Source organism: Phaethon aethereus, assembly GCF_964289735.1.
Source record: "Phaethon aethereus genome assembly, chromosome: 3".
Taxonomy (NCBI): Eukaryota; Metazoa; Chordata; class Aves; order Phaethontiformes; family Phaethontidae; genus Phaethon; species Phaethon aethereus.
In genome coordinates, this window is record NC_138576.1 from 92717662 (window position 1) to 92730611 (window position 12950).

General features: G+C 37.1%; 1 protein-coding gene across 1 annotated transcript in view; it reads left to right on the plus strand.

Moving 5' to 3' along the window:
- CRIM1 (cysteine rich transmembrane BMP regulator 1) overlaps positions 1-12950 on the plus strand; it is a gene marked incomplete at its 3' end in the record, with an annotated part of 189569 nt that overhangs the window by 76672 nt on the left and 99947 nt on the right. The gene's annotated exons all lie outside the window — the stretch shown is intronic.

Sequence of the window (12950 nt, forward strand, 5' to 3'; positions counted from 1 at the left end):
GAAAACACAGTGTTGTTTAAAGTAGCATCCCTCTAGGATGCATAAGTGTTATTGTCTGTGGTAAAGCTGTTTGGTAGCTTTTGCTCTCTTTTATTACCTTGTTGGATGCCAGAAGGCTTTCCTGGTTAGCACTGCTGACTTCTGCAATGCCAGCGCTCAGCTTGGCCTGTATGAGGGAAAATATTCTCAACCTTTGCATTTCTTAACATGTACTGTGTGAGTTTATATGATCAGTGCAGTGTCTTGGTTGTAAGCATCATTGCATCTTTTGAGATATAATTTCCTAGTATTTGCTAATAACCTCAAGTTGTTTTGTTTTTTTTTTTTCTTCCCATTTTTCATTAGTCTGGTTCAAGTGGGAGAATAATATTGTTCACAACAGAAATCAATTAAAATTCTGGTCTTCCTGCTTGTGTTGCTTCCCAGAGTGTTTTTATCAAGCGGGATCGCTGTCGTTATAACATGAGCCTACAGAACCAGCCCCTTCCTTGGGGTGCTGGGTGGTTATTGTTCACAACTCTGCCTGTCGTCTGCCCACTTTTAGAGTTTGCGTGCTGGTTCCGTGAAGAATCTGTCAGCTCTTCAAGTACATCATTGGTGGCTCTCTCTTGTTTTGGAGGCGCTAACCTTAATTTTGTGGATTAGGTGCCGTCTCACATAGTTGACTGGTTTACTAATAAACTATTATGCCTTGTTGCTGCACCTTATACTCTGTAAAAGAACTATTTCTGCAAACTTATATGTAGGATTAATGTACGTTGTGTCAGATTCCTAAGCCTTGCCCTGTACAGAGTTTGATCTAAAAATGGCTTTGGGTCTGACTGAAGCCCAAACTTATGCAAGGACTGCCATCCCTAGAAATAATACTAATTTTCTTCACTTTGCTTACAACGTGCAACAAACTACCTACAGTTTCCTGGCAGGAACTTCTGTCAGTGTGCATGATGTTCCTCAAATGTATGTAACCTGCATTTTAGTTCTCATAAATGGATGAGCAAGGCTTAGTCAAACTGCCCTAAGAAATGATGCTAATTAAATTCTTCTGCAGATTAATTTCTTAGGTTTTTTCTTTTCCTAGTTGCATCATACAAGTTCATATACAAAAAGCCGCAATACACTTTTCTTTGGTGTTCAAGAGAAAGTAGTATTTTGTATTAAGCTAGATTGTTACACAAACCACGTATATTGCTGTATATTGTACTAATGGAGATGTATAGTAAGAAAGACAAAAGGTTAGAAAAGATGTGAAGTAGGTAGTTTTCAGGTTTGCTTTAAAGAAGGCATAAACAATAAGTGGATAACTTAAGAGGAAAGGACAATGAAGAAGAAAATAAAAAAATACAGGGTGAAGTATCAAAATAAATCTCTGAGCCAGAGTAATTTGCAATACTCTTCTAGTTTAATAGTTATGCTAAAAAAAATATATATATATATACACATATATACACACACACACACTTGGGAAAAACTGATTACCATACTTGGAGTCATCTAGATCATTCCTCTTTAAGCTGCTTTTGGAAACGAGCTTTCTGTGTAGTTAATACTCAACTGTATGCTTCAAATGAGATCAGAAACTGAATCTAATTAAAGAATGTTGCAGCCAACAGTATTCTGAAATTGAGAGATTATTTTTATATATTTGGCATAGGATTGGTCTTTTTTCCAGACTTGCCGTCTTTTGTTCGTAATAAAAGGTGTTGACATTCATCCAGCTTCAAATAGAGGGGTCCAAGTGTAATGAGTACTGCAGTCAGCAAAATCCTTGTACTAGTGTTAACGGAAGCTCAGTGCTGCATACGCTCTGACTTTCTGCTTTTTTGTAGTTTTGACTTTTAATTCCCTCTGTGGGATGTTGCTGCTTTTGAGGCTTTGAGAATAAGGGATGCTGCAACAGGGTCGGGATATCTAGTAGCATTTAATGTATGATGGACATGAAGCTGTGTTTAATTCCTGTTGTCTACTTTGACTATTTATGTACCTGAACAGCCCTGAGCAGGCACCTGTTTAGTGACTATATGAGGAATAAAGAGTGTGGATATTGCGTGTTTCTCAGTCTGTGTGAAAAGCAATCTGGCTTCTTACATTGGGTGTTGTATGGCAGTAATGCAGAATGGAGCAACTTGTTTGCCCTTCCCATACTGTGGTTTCTTGTGGTCTTTAGTCTGAGGGCTGGTTATAAATACCTGTGTGCATGTGACTTCTGTTGCTGTTTTTATTTTTCCATAAATGTGTGGATATTTCTGGTTTGGATACTACTGTAGTTTGGAAGCAGGAAGAGAAAGATGACTCTCAAATTTCCAGTTGTTTGTTTATTTTTCTAATCAGTTCTCAAAAACTTTTGTGCAGACAGTTGGACAGCTGTCTTCTTGCACTTAAACTGCTTAGATCTAAGACTAAAATTAAAATTTCATGTGCTTCTTTTTGTCTTTTGATAATGTTTTCCCCAATAAATAATTCTTTTCTTTTTGTATTTGTGTGTTCTATAGTTATGAAAACACAGAAACCCATCCAAGCTAGCACTCAAAACAGATACTTAAAACACTTCCAAGCAGGAACTTGGAATTAAACATTACACAATGAATTTTGCTAAAGTGCTTTATTTAAGTTTATTTTTTCCTAGTGCACATGTCCTTTGAATTCAAGACAGCCTATAGCCAGAGAATATTATCTTTTAAATAGCCCATATTTTTACATGGAATATAAGAAACTGCTTCAGGTATACGAACCAAAGGATGGAGTGCTCTAACTTCTTTTACGACTGAGCCTTTTGATACACTGCTTATTTGTGCTTCTTGCATCTGTGTCAGATGTGGCAGTTTATTCGAAGATTCTGTCTTTGGAGAAAAGATCATGTTTTATGTGGAATATCCATCTCTGTATTCAGTGAAATGCTCTTAACTACAGTTTTGTTAACTGTCATTTTTCTGCAAAAATAAATCTTGTAAAAACCCAGATCTACTTTTTCTGGAGGACTGACCTGTTTAGTGAAGTCTTTCATGTTGACAGTTTTTCTTGTAATTGGAAATGTAATAAAAATATTGTAGAATCTCTGCACTGCAAGGCACCAAGAATTTTTACATAAGAGTTCACTACTGTCAGTATTGATTTCACCCAAAATTATAATGGTCTGTCTTGCTTTGCTGTCATACTTCTTATTACAGCTAGAGCTCTTTCTGGTGTCCAAAGTAATGCACAGAAATTTTCTTTAGTAAGTCGATGCAAGTTTGGTAATTGTTGAATGGCAAAGTAATAGTTACAGTAGTTGGTATTAAAATCCATTCTAGGGAGGCAAATTTAACAGAAATATTCATGTTTAAAAAAAAAAAAAAAGAAAAAAGGAAAGAAGTAAGAATTCAGGAGGCTCTCTGGTGATATGGAAAATCATGTATAATAGAAATGCATTTCAATTCTAAATTTAGAGAGGCCATTTGGAAGAAACTAGGAAGAAGATAACCCAGAGGAGTCAAGAGAGATAAACCATAGTAGTTGGAGAATGAAAATATCTCAAAAGGCTGCGGCATTGGCTTTCACCGTTGGAAGCAGTCAGCTTCTGTTTGCCTAAAAGAAGGAAAATATGCCTCTCTTCGTTTTTGGATAACTGAGGTATCTTAGGTTGAGAGAGAGAAGAATGAAATCTTGAACAGGGTTGATTTTTTCAGATGTTATGCATCTTGAGTGTTTTTGTGAAAGAATTTAAGAAATATGTGGTTAAGCTGCTAACAAAGATATAGAGGTTCTTTGAACATAATAGCTAGAAAGACTAGTTTGCATAATGGAGTTTTCTTGCCAGAAGTATCTTAAGGCATTTAAGTAATTTTATTGTGTGTGGGGTTGGCTTTTGGGGTTTGGGTGTTGGATTTTTTTAACATTAACAGAGGTCAGAGAACTTGAAGAAAGTGTGTATCTTAAATTTATTTTTATTAACAAAACAAAATGCTGAAGGGCAGACAGAAGGTGATTCAATTTCACTAATAACAAAAGGTTGTGTTCCTTTGAATATCAAACCTCTCACTTCTAAGTTAATTTTTACACCTCAATTGCTTTTTTTAAATCTAGCTCTAGAAAACTAATTGCTCTTCTTGAGGTTCTGAGTTTTATCTCTATTGCTAACTTCTTACATATGAGAATTCTCACTTTTTTGTAAAACCATGTATTTTGATTGTAGGTTGCATTTTTGCAAATGCAAGTGTTTTCTGGGTCCTTGTTACGCTTAGGTTTTCAGACATTGATTAGGAAGCAGCGATTTGCGACTACTATTTCGGGTGTGATTGTGTTGTGTAGCAGGTTGTTCAGTACTCCTTGTGTCCAGAGCTGCCTCCAGAGGCGTTTGTCCTTTGTGGGGTGTAAGTTATGTGCTCAAATTCAAATCCCTTTCTCCCTGTCACATCAAGGTGTGTGTTGCAGTACTTCTTCAGTGAATATTTGTGATTATTTTTCCAGATGCCGGCTAGCTTATATTTTTCTTAAGCTATATTAAACAAAATTTTCCAAATATTTGTGCTTTATCATCATTTTGGTACACATTCAGCATTACCTTTGGTTTGCAGCTGCTTACATCATTGCAATAAAGAATACTTCCTGCTTTAGGTAAATTTACTACTGGTGTACATTTTTGTAAGTTCTTGAAGTCTCTTCAGTTTGTACTGCTCGCAAATTTAGTGTCTTCATTTTTGGTTTACTTCCAAAATGTTGTGGCATTCTTTAAAGTCTTGGCTCTGGAGTTAGGACCACCTCATTGCTGGTTACATACTCTTTTTTTTTTCTTTGGAGTTTTCAATTGAGTTGCCAGTATAAAGATTTACCAATAGTAGGAGTAGTATTATTCATCCGGAATAATAGGCTCTCTTACGTAAATCACAATGTACGGTGTTGTTCCAGTGATGACAGTATTGAAAACACTTTTTTTTTTTTTTACAATGGGGGCAACAGAGCTGTAAATCTGACTACAGGTAGCTGTCTGCTCATCTCTCAGTCTAACTTCTGAAGGATTTTCAATACTGAAGTTTAAAAGTGCTTCATCGCTACTGAAAGCAGCGCAGTTACCGGTGGAAGCGGATCCTCTCCCCGGGATGGCACACCTCCGGCTGTCCGCTGTGCAGCAGCCGCGGGCTGGGCTCATGTCCTCCGCATGTATAGACCTGTCAGAAAGCTAATGTCATCCGTCGTAGATTTGGATTAACTTGTTGGTATTAAGCTGTTAATTTATATTAAAAAAAAAATGTTAACATGTGCCCGTTGAAAGGAGGTTTTAAATGAAACCGAGGAAAACTCAGAAAGGAAACCTTCTGAGTTTTCCAGGCGGGACCGTTTCTAAGCCTAATGGAGAAACGCTTTTTTGCTGGGAGGTCTGAACCCAAACGCAGCTGCTGCCACAAACAACGTTGGTTTCATAGAGCCTGCATCTGCGTTTAGTGCCGGGTGTCTGACATCTGATAAATCCTCGCTGATTCTGTTAAAATCCTTTCTTTGGTAGACAACAGCTTTGGTTAAGGCTTGGTTGCGATTCTGGTGTGTGTTTGGTTTTGAATTACCACCTTTCTTTTTAATATTGTCAGTACAGGGAAAGAAGAAAGTTCAGGAAGTGGAATTGTAACGTCCTCATAGCTTCGCTACCCAAACGGGGTGGTTCTCTTCCTCGGCTTTAGCGGTCTTCGGTGGCATAACCCTTGTTCCTGGTTATTTGGTCCTTGAAATGAAAAATCTTTGGCAAATCCATAGTGGATACCATGTTGCAAAAATGCATATTGACAAGTGCATATTCAGTAAAACGTCTGTCTACGATTGTCTTTTTGTGACTCTCTTAACCCAGGTGAGTTGAAGACTGTGGCTGTTATATTACAAGATACGGCTGTAATACGGGTGAGACAGGTTGCTCCACTGTGTGGTACGTAAAATCCAGAGTGTCAGAATGCTGGAAAGCAAAGCAAAAGTGACTTAAAAAATAGGGTGGATTTTAAATAAAGTTCAGTTTTAGGTAAAAGGTCAGGCTCTAGTTACTTTTTATTTGTAGCAGTTCATCCGTATACAGTACTGTGCATATTGTATGTGTAAGGTAATCTCATTTTTTATCTGCTATAACTTCCCTTTTGATTCTTGAAAATCCTTTCGGGTATTTTGCATTCCGATATCGATCCCTGTCTGTCTGACTGCTTCAGCTAGGTAATCATTTTTCTTGTTTATCTCTAATCCTTTTACTGTTTCCTTCCTGCCGCTGTATAACAGTACAGTATGCGTATTGTTTGGAATGTGTTTCAATGATGGCTGTAAGACTGTACAGTAAAAGTGGCTGTATTTTAGCCTAGATTTCACAAAATCTGTTTACAATGAAAGAAAAATGCAAAGCTGAAGAACACGTGTCCTCAAAGCATGTATGCTGACCTTAGTGCATCACTTCCCTTAGTCATGCAAAATGTTCATCTTTATGAGCCTAACACTAAAAACAAATTTTATTCTCTGTCTGTGTATATACATATTTCTATGTATATCCATACACGTAGGTATTAGAAACTTGTTTTTAAAGGAGCAGCTGTGGAACAGTTTAAGTATCTCAGCGGAAGCAATCGGACCAGAGTCTCTGGTAGTTCTCTTCAGCCTTCTCCTTGGATGAAAACGTTCTGTCCTCAATTCTGTGGTGACTGAGTAAAGGCATCTCTAGTCACACAAAGTTTTGACAAAATGATAAAAATCCTCCCTGAAAAGGTTTCCAGAAAAGCACGGATCCGTTTTGTTTCACCTGAAGAATGAGGAGAAGACCCTCCCACACCCATCAGGGCTTTTCTTCCCCATTTCTCCCACGCTAGGTTATACCTTAAGATCCTTTCACTGCGCTAACCAGCGCTTTAACTGTTCTGCTTTTCTCATTAACTAAACTTGGCATATACTTTCTCTGCGTGTCAAAGCAGAGCATGCAAACATAATGAAGAGAATTTGATACAGAGGAGAAAGCAAAGTTTTTAATTCTTCTTCAGGAACCATTTTTATTTCCATATTACTTTGGTACTAGACGAGATGGGGTGGGGGGGATATGTTTGGCTGGGTTTTGTTACAACTGCTTTAACAAAACAAACACCACCCCCACCCCCCAAGATCTAGATTTCCTATATTCAGCGACCATCTTAACAAAAACACCTCTAACTGGTGGCCAGTTTGAGTGGGTATTACGTAAACCTTTCAGGAAGGTAAAGAAGTTACCTTCTCTCAGAGAAAGCATTGGTTGTAACATAAAGGCTTCAGGACCTTGCCATTATACCTCCACTTCCCCATAATAACTCCGTAAGGTCACAGAAAACATAATTTTAAAAACACGTAGTAGCTTTTTTTGATCTGGAGAAACTTAGTGAAAGTTCTAGCTTTATGGCTGTTGCTTTATGACAGAGTCTTTCTAATGTTAATGGCAAAGAAAAAGAAAACAAATCCACATCTTGATTTCTTCTTTTATTCTATCCTTTGAGGCTTGCTCTCCTCCCCCTCACGCGCTTTACAACAAATATACTGTGGGTGCAGTGAAAGGTCCGTTTAAAAGTTTTATTATGCCTTGGCTTCTCAGGTGCTACAACTTTCCTGTGTGCTTCCGACATGAAAATCAGGTGAAAATGAGAAATGTTTTTGAGACATCCTGACTGAATGAATGTTCCCCGTTTTAATATTGAAGCATACAGCACATTGTGACTTACTCAGTTATTATTGTTTGGTTACACATTGTAACTTAAGGTGGTTCAGTTATTCTTGGTAATTATAGTGTGTCCTCTGTCATGCGCTTAGTAACAGCGGGTTCTTTTTGCGGGCTAATTGCAAAGTAACAGCAAGTAAGCCCGAACCTTCAGACCCACAGAAAGTAAAGTTTGTCTTGAAATGCAAATCTGTGCAAATCTGGTACCTGTAGAAATTTATACCTAGAAATGGCATTGTCACTGGTAAACTGAATAGTTTTCTATTAAATGGTCTGTAAGGCTGCCTTTTAGAGTAGATAAGAAGTTTGTTTCCAAGGATAGGAGTCTTATTTTGAATCCATCAAAAAGACAGTTTTCCTGTTTGGACTGTGTTCAATTTATTAAAACCGTTATCTTTCCAGATTTTCTTAATTTCTTGAGAAGGTTGACAGGCTCAGAAATACATAGTTTGTAAAAGCTTGATTGATCCAGGCTCTTCCTTTATCTCCATAGAGATTCTTTGTTGGCTCAGGCTGGTGAGATTTCAGAGATAGCAGAATGCTTCCAGTTTCAGTGGTGTTTGATGAAAGATGATAAAGAGAATATGTCCCACAGAGAAATGTCATCAGCGAGCCAACTGATAGTTTCTGTTCTTTGTATAGTCACTTGAAATGCTGCTTTTTTGAACATAAATACAATGTTTGCAGCCAATGGTTTCTTTTTTTTTTTTTTGAAAGGAGAGACTGGAATGTGATGAAGCTGTATATGCTTTTTCCATTAACTGTCTGATTCTGTGAAAATCAAACAGCAAAAGTCTATGCAACTCCTCACTTCATTAAATTAATTGGTGAGTTGTATAAGCGATTTCTTGCCTTGCTAAAACGATCAATTTATTTAATGAGACTTATCAGCTGCTTCAAGGGTAGAGGTAGAACAATGTTTTATAAAAAAAATACTTTAATTAGTGTGATAAGTGTCCTGAGTACAAACTCTTAATTACACAACCAGACATCTGCTTTAACAAATAGTTTTACTGTCTTTCAACCTACAGAATTTGTATGAAATGTATGAATTTGTTCTTGTAAGGGAGTCTACATTATGGATTAGGAGAGTGTGACATACACATACCTTCTTGCCATGTAATCTCTGTCTTAAGATGCTTCTTTATTCGGGAATAAGTATCTAATATATCTGCTGTGCTCACTTATTTCCTAGTAAGTCGCACATATAGCTCTCCCTTTCCTTGAAAATCTAATATTTTAAGTTCAATAAATGGCTTTGAAAGATGAAGTTCTCCTGTTTCTGGGCATACATAGTAATTTTTTATATTCTAATTATTATCATAACTGAGATAATAAAATGGAGTTTAAGTCCTGATACCTTGTTTGACTTTGAAAATGTTGCTTAGGAAGATTCTGATTGTGTAATAGGCAGTAGCTTAAAACAACATCTGGGAGACAGGTCAGTGCTTCATAGTGTATGTGTGTATTTCACAGAGAAGCAGTAGGTTATTGTTGTGAATCTACCTTGGTCTCTTGAGAAGCTGCTTTGAAATAGTCCCCATTTGGTGTATAAAAGGGGGTAAAGTAGCAAAAATATCACCGGTGAAGGATTTCACAGTTGTTTTCTGTGGAATGCAGCTTGCCATTGCCCTACCTTTCTGCCTCTTGAGATAGTCTGTTGTTGTACTTTTAATTATTCTGCTCTGGTATGTTTTCTTATGTGTTCCTTTTGAAAGGGTTGGAAGTATTTGTTAATAAAGGAAGAAAGAGCTATTAAACTATTCCTCTTGTTTGATGAAATCTTAAATAGCTATATGCAATGGAATTAAATCAGGAATCCTGCTAAAGCGGTGACATTTATGACTGTATTAATGTCTGCAATTTATTTTGAGAACCAATTCAATTTTGATGCCGCCTTTGATCAAGTAATGAAAAGGTAAACAAGTTTAGTACAATTAATTGTAGAAATACCTCACATACAAACCTTCATCCCTGTAAATAGAGAAGATGGGTATGCTTGCCATTTGCTGAGATAACAACGAAGAACCTTGAAACTTTCTTAATGGTTGTTTAAAACTAATGTCTTTTATTAGACTTGATATCAAACAGAGGAGCCCTCGTCAGCTTTTACTGAACTGCAGTAAACCAGAACTGCCACCTTCTTATACTGCAGTGAGTGCTGGGCTCAGGACTCAGTTACGCTAGTGTGGCGCTAGCTTATTGAATTTTTAACTAAAATATAATAATGCTGCACTGGGAGCTGCTGGATTTTCATGTTTTAGATAAAGTTTATTTTCAGAAGAAGGAAATAGGAACTCTACAAGAAAACACTTTTAAATACTGTCAATCACATATCATTTCAGCTGCTTGCTCCTTTCCACAAAAGGAAAACAACATTTAAATCAAGAACCAAATCATGACATAGTCTGCAGAAAGGTTCTTTACTTGCCCTTGACTGCCGTGGGCTGGAGTTAGGGAAGCTGAAGGACAATAGACTGTTGGCTGATCCAGCTTGGGTTTATATATTTGACTTTCCTGTTACTCAGTTGCATTTGTGTACTGGGAAGGGAATGTTTTACCATGTACACAGTTTGAGATTATGATTTGGAAGCACAATATTTACACAAGTAATAGTAGGGAGGGGGGTTTTGTTTGTTTGTTTTTCAGGACTATGAAGTACAAAAGTAGTAGTGACACTGGGTTAAAAAAACCAAACAAGCTAGATTTCTAAATATCTGCTGGTGTTATGTAATCTGGTATTAAAGCACAAACATGTCTTTGTGAGGTGGTGGTTGTTTGCATTTAAACCATTTCTTCTGAAAATGATGCTGGTTTTATTTAATAGTAGAGTCCTATTGTGTTCTGTTACAGTTAACTACTTTGAGCACAATACTCTAATCTGATAAAGACTATCAAAGATAGTAACTATAAAACACTGAGTGAACATTTAATACAAAAATACCTGTCACAGTGCTCTATTTAAATTTCTCTTTACTGCTTGTGGTGCTTCTTACATGCTGATAGTGACATATCATTGTTCCCTTCATATTTTTACTAGGTGGTCTTATCAACTCCAACAGTAGGCTTTGCATTGGTCTTCACAATAAATCTATCTTGAGTCCTGAATAGTCTGAATCCCAACAGTTTGACATGCATTTCTGACAAACCTTGCATTTCTGAAAGTTGGCTTCAATTGGTCAAATATAAATAGTCCTTAAGGAAACGCTAATCTTGATATCGATACATGTATGTAAATGCAGTCAAAAATAGTAAGTAAACTTTTTAAAATACGTATAATAGGAAGTCTTTTCACAAGAGGGACTGCATGAGGATAGGATTATCTGATAGTCATGGAAATTGGAAAATCGCTGGATGCATAATGCTAAGGCAGATCAAGTAATGAAAAGTATGAATTTAAGGATCTATCATGAGCATGAACTTCAAGGGCTGATACTGTACTACTGTTCTGTCACTTCTATGTGCATGATGGAACAACACGGAGTGGAAAATTAAAAGATTTTTAAAAGATAAAATGTCAAGCCTTTTATTGTAGCCATAAACTAAAGAATATCAATAAAATAGTGAAGCTAGTATGTTGTCTATTATTTATACAAATTTCTGCAGTGAACCTCTGTAAGGAGTAATGTTCAGTCTGAACAATTGTCATGGTTTAACCCCAGCTGGCAACTAAGCCCCGCGCAGCCGGTCGCTCTCTCCACCCTGGTGGGTGGGACGGGGGAGAGAATCGGAAGGGTAAAAGTGAGGAAACTTGTGGGTTGAGGTAATGACAATTTAACAGGGAAAGCAAAAGCCGCGCGCACAAGCAAAGCAAAACAAGGAATCCATTCACCACTCCACACGGGCAGGCAGGTGTTCAGCCATCTCCAGGGAAGCAGGGCTGCGTCACGCGTAATGGTTTCTTGGGAAGACAGACGCCGTCACTCCAAATGCCCCTCACTTCCTCCTTCTCCTCTTCATCATTATCATCATCTTAATCATCATCTTTGTCATGCTGAGCATGATGCCATATGGTATGGAATATCCCTTTGGTCAGTTGGAGTCAGCCGTCCCAGCTGTGTCCCCTCCCAGCTCCCCGGGCACCCCCAGCTGGCTCGCTGGCGGGGTGGGGTGAGAAGCAGAAAAAGCCTTGACTGTGTGTGAGCCCTGCTCAGCATTAACTAAAACGTCCCTGTGCTACCAACACTGGTTGCAGTGCAAATCCAAAACACAGCCCCATGCTAGTTACTATGAAGAAAATTAACTCTACCCCAGTAAAAGCAGATAAATCCTAAACATGAGGGTAGATTTAAAAAAAATTATCTTACAAAATGTTGTTTAAAATTCTAGGCAAAGTACATATCTCACATAGGCTATTTTAAAGATATATGGAAATAATAGGGGTTTTAACTGTAAGAAAAGCGTTACAATGCTATCTAGTATCACATTTCAGTTAGTAATCTGTGTTGCTTGTAAGAAAAAATATGAAGCACTTGTACATGAAGGAAATATGTGTGATTATTTTTTCATTCTGTTTTGCTATATTTGCCAACTAAAATTGAGGCAAATGTTTATATTCATGATTTCCTTTTGTATTTACTAATGCTAAGACCTAGATTGATACTATTCTAAGCGCTTATATGTCTAGGCATTATATCCCTCTAAGCTTAAATGAAACTAAAGCAGAGTTAGCAAATCAACCATGTAGACAAGCAGTACTGCTTTCATTCTTCAATATGACCTAAAATTCCATAGAATATTGCTTATTGACATTCAGGTATGTTTGGAAGCAGAATTACACATTTGCTGTGTTGCTTTTAGTTAAAGAAAAACAACAAACACACACAATATCCAGTAACTTTTTAGTAATTCCATAAACAGTGAGTTACTAAAATCTTGGAGAAGATATTCTTGATTTTTTATCAGAGGTGCTCATATTTCATGTGTCTTAATCATTGAAATTATTACTAGAGGTTAATTTTTTAAACGGCAGTAGCTTAAACATCGGATTAATAAAATTAGTATTGTTTCTGTATCTTAACGTCAGTGACAAGCAAAATAATTGATTTTATAGGGATAATAGAAACATTCGTAGTAGAACCATCTAGTTTACAGATTTGTAAATAACGAGTATGACAGCCAGTTTATAAATTCAGGTCTTTCTTTTTCTATTGCTGTGGGTTTCTTTCCGGTAAGGCCTGGGAATGCTCCAAACACTTAAGTCACTAGGTCCTATTGAGATACAGCTCTTCTGAGTGTCTTGAATCCACTTGGTTTTTAACAGCGCTCAGGTATATTG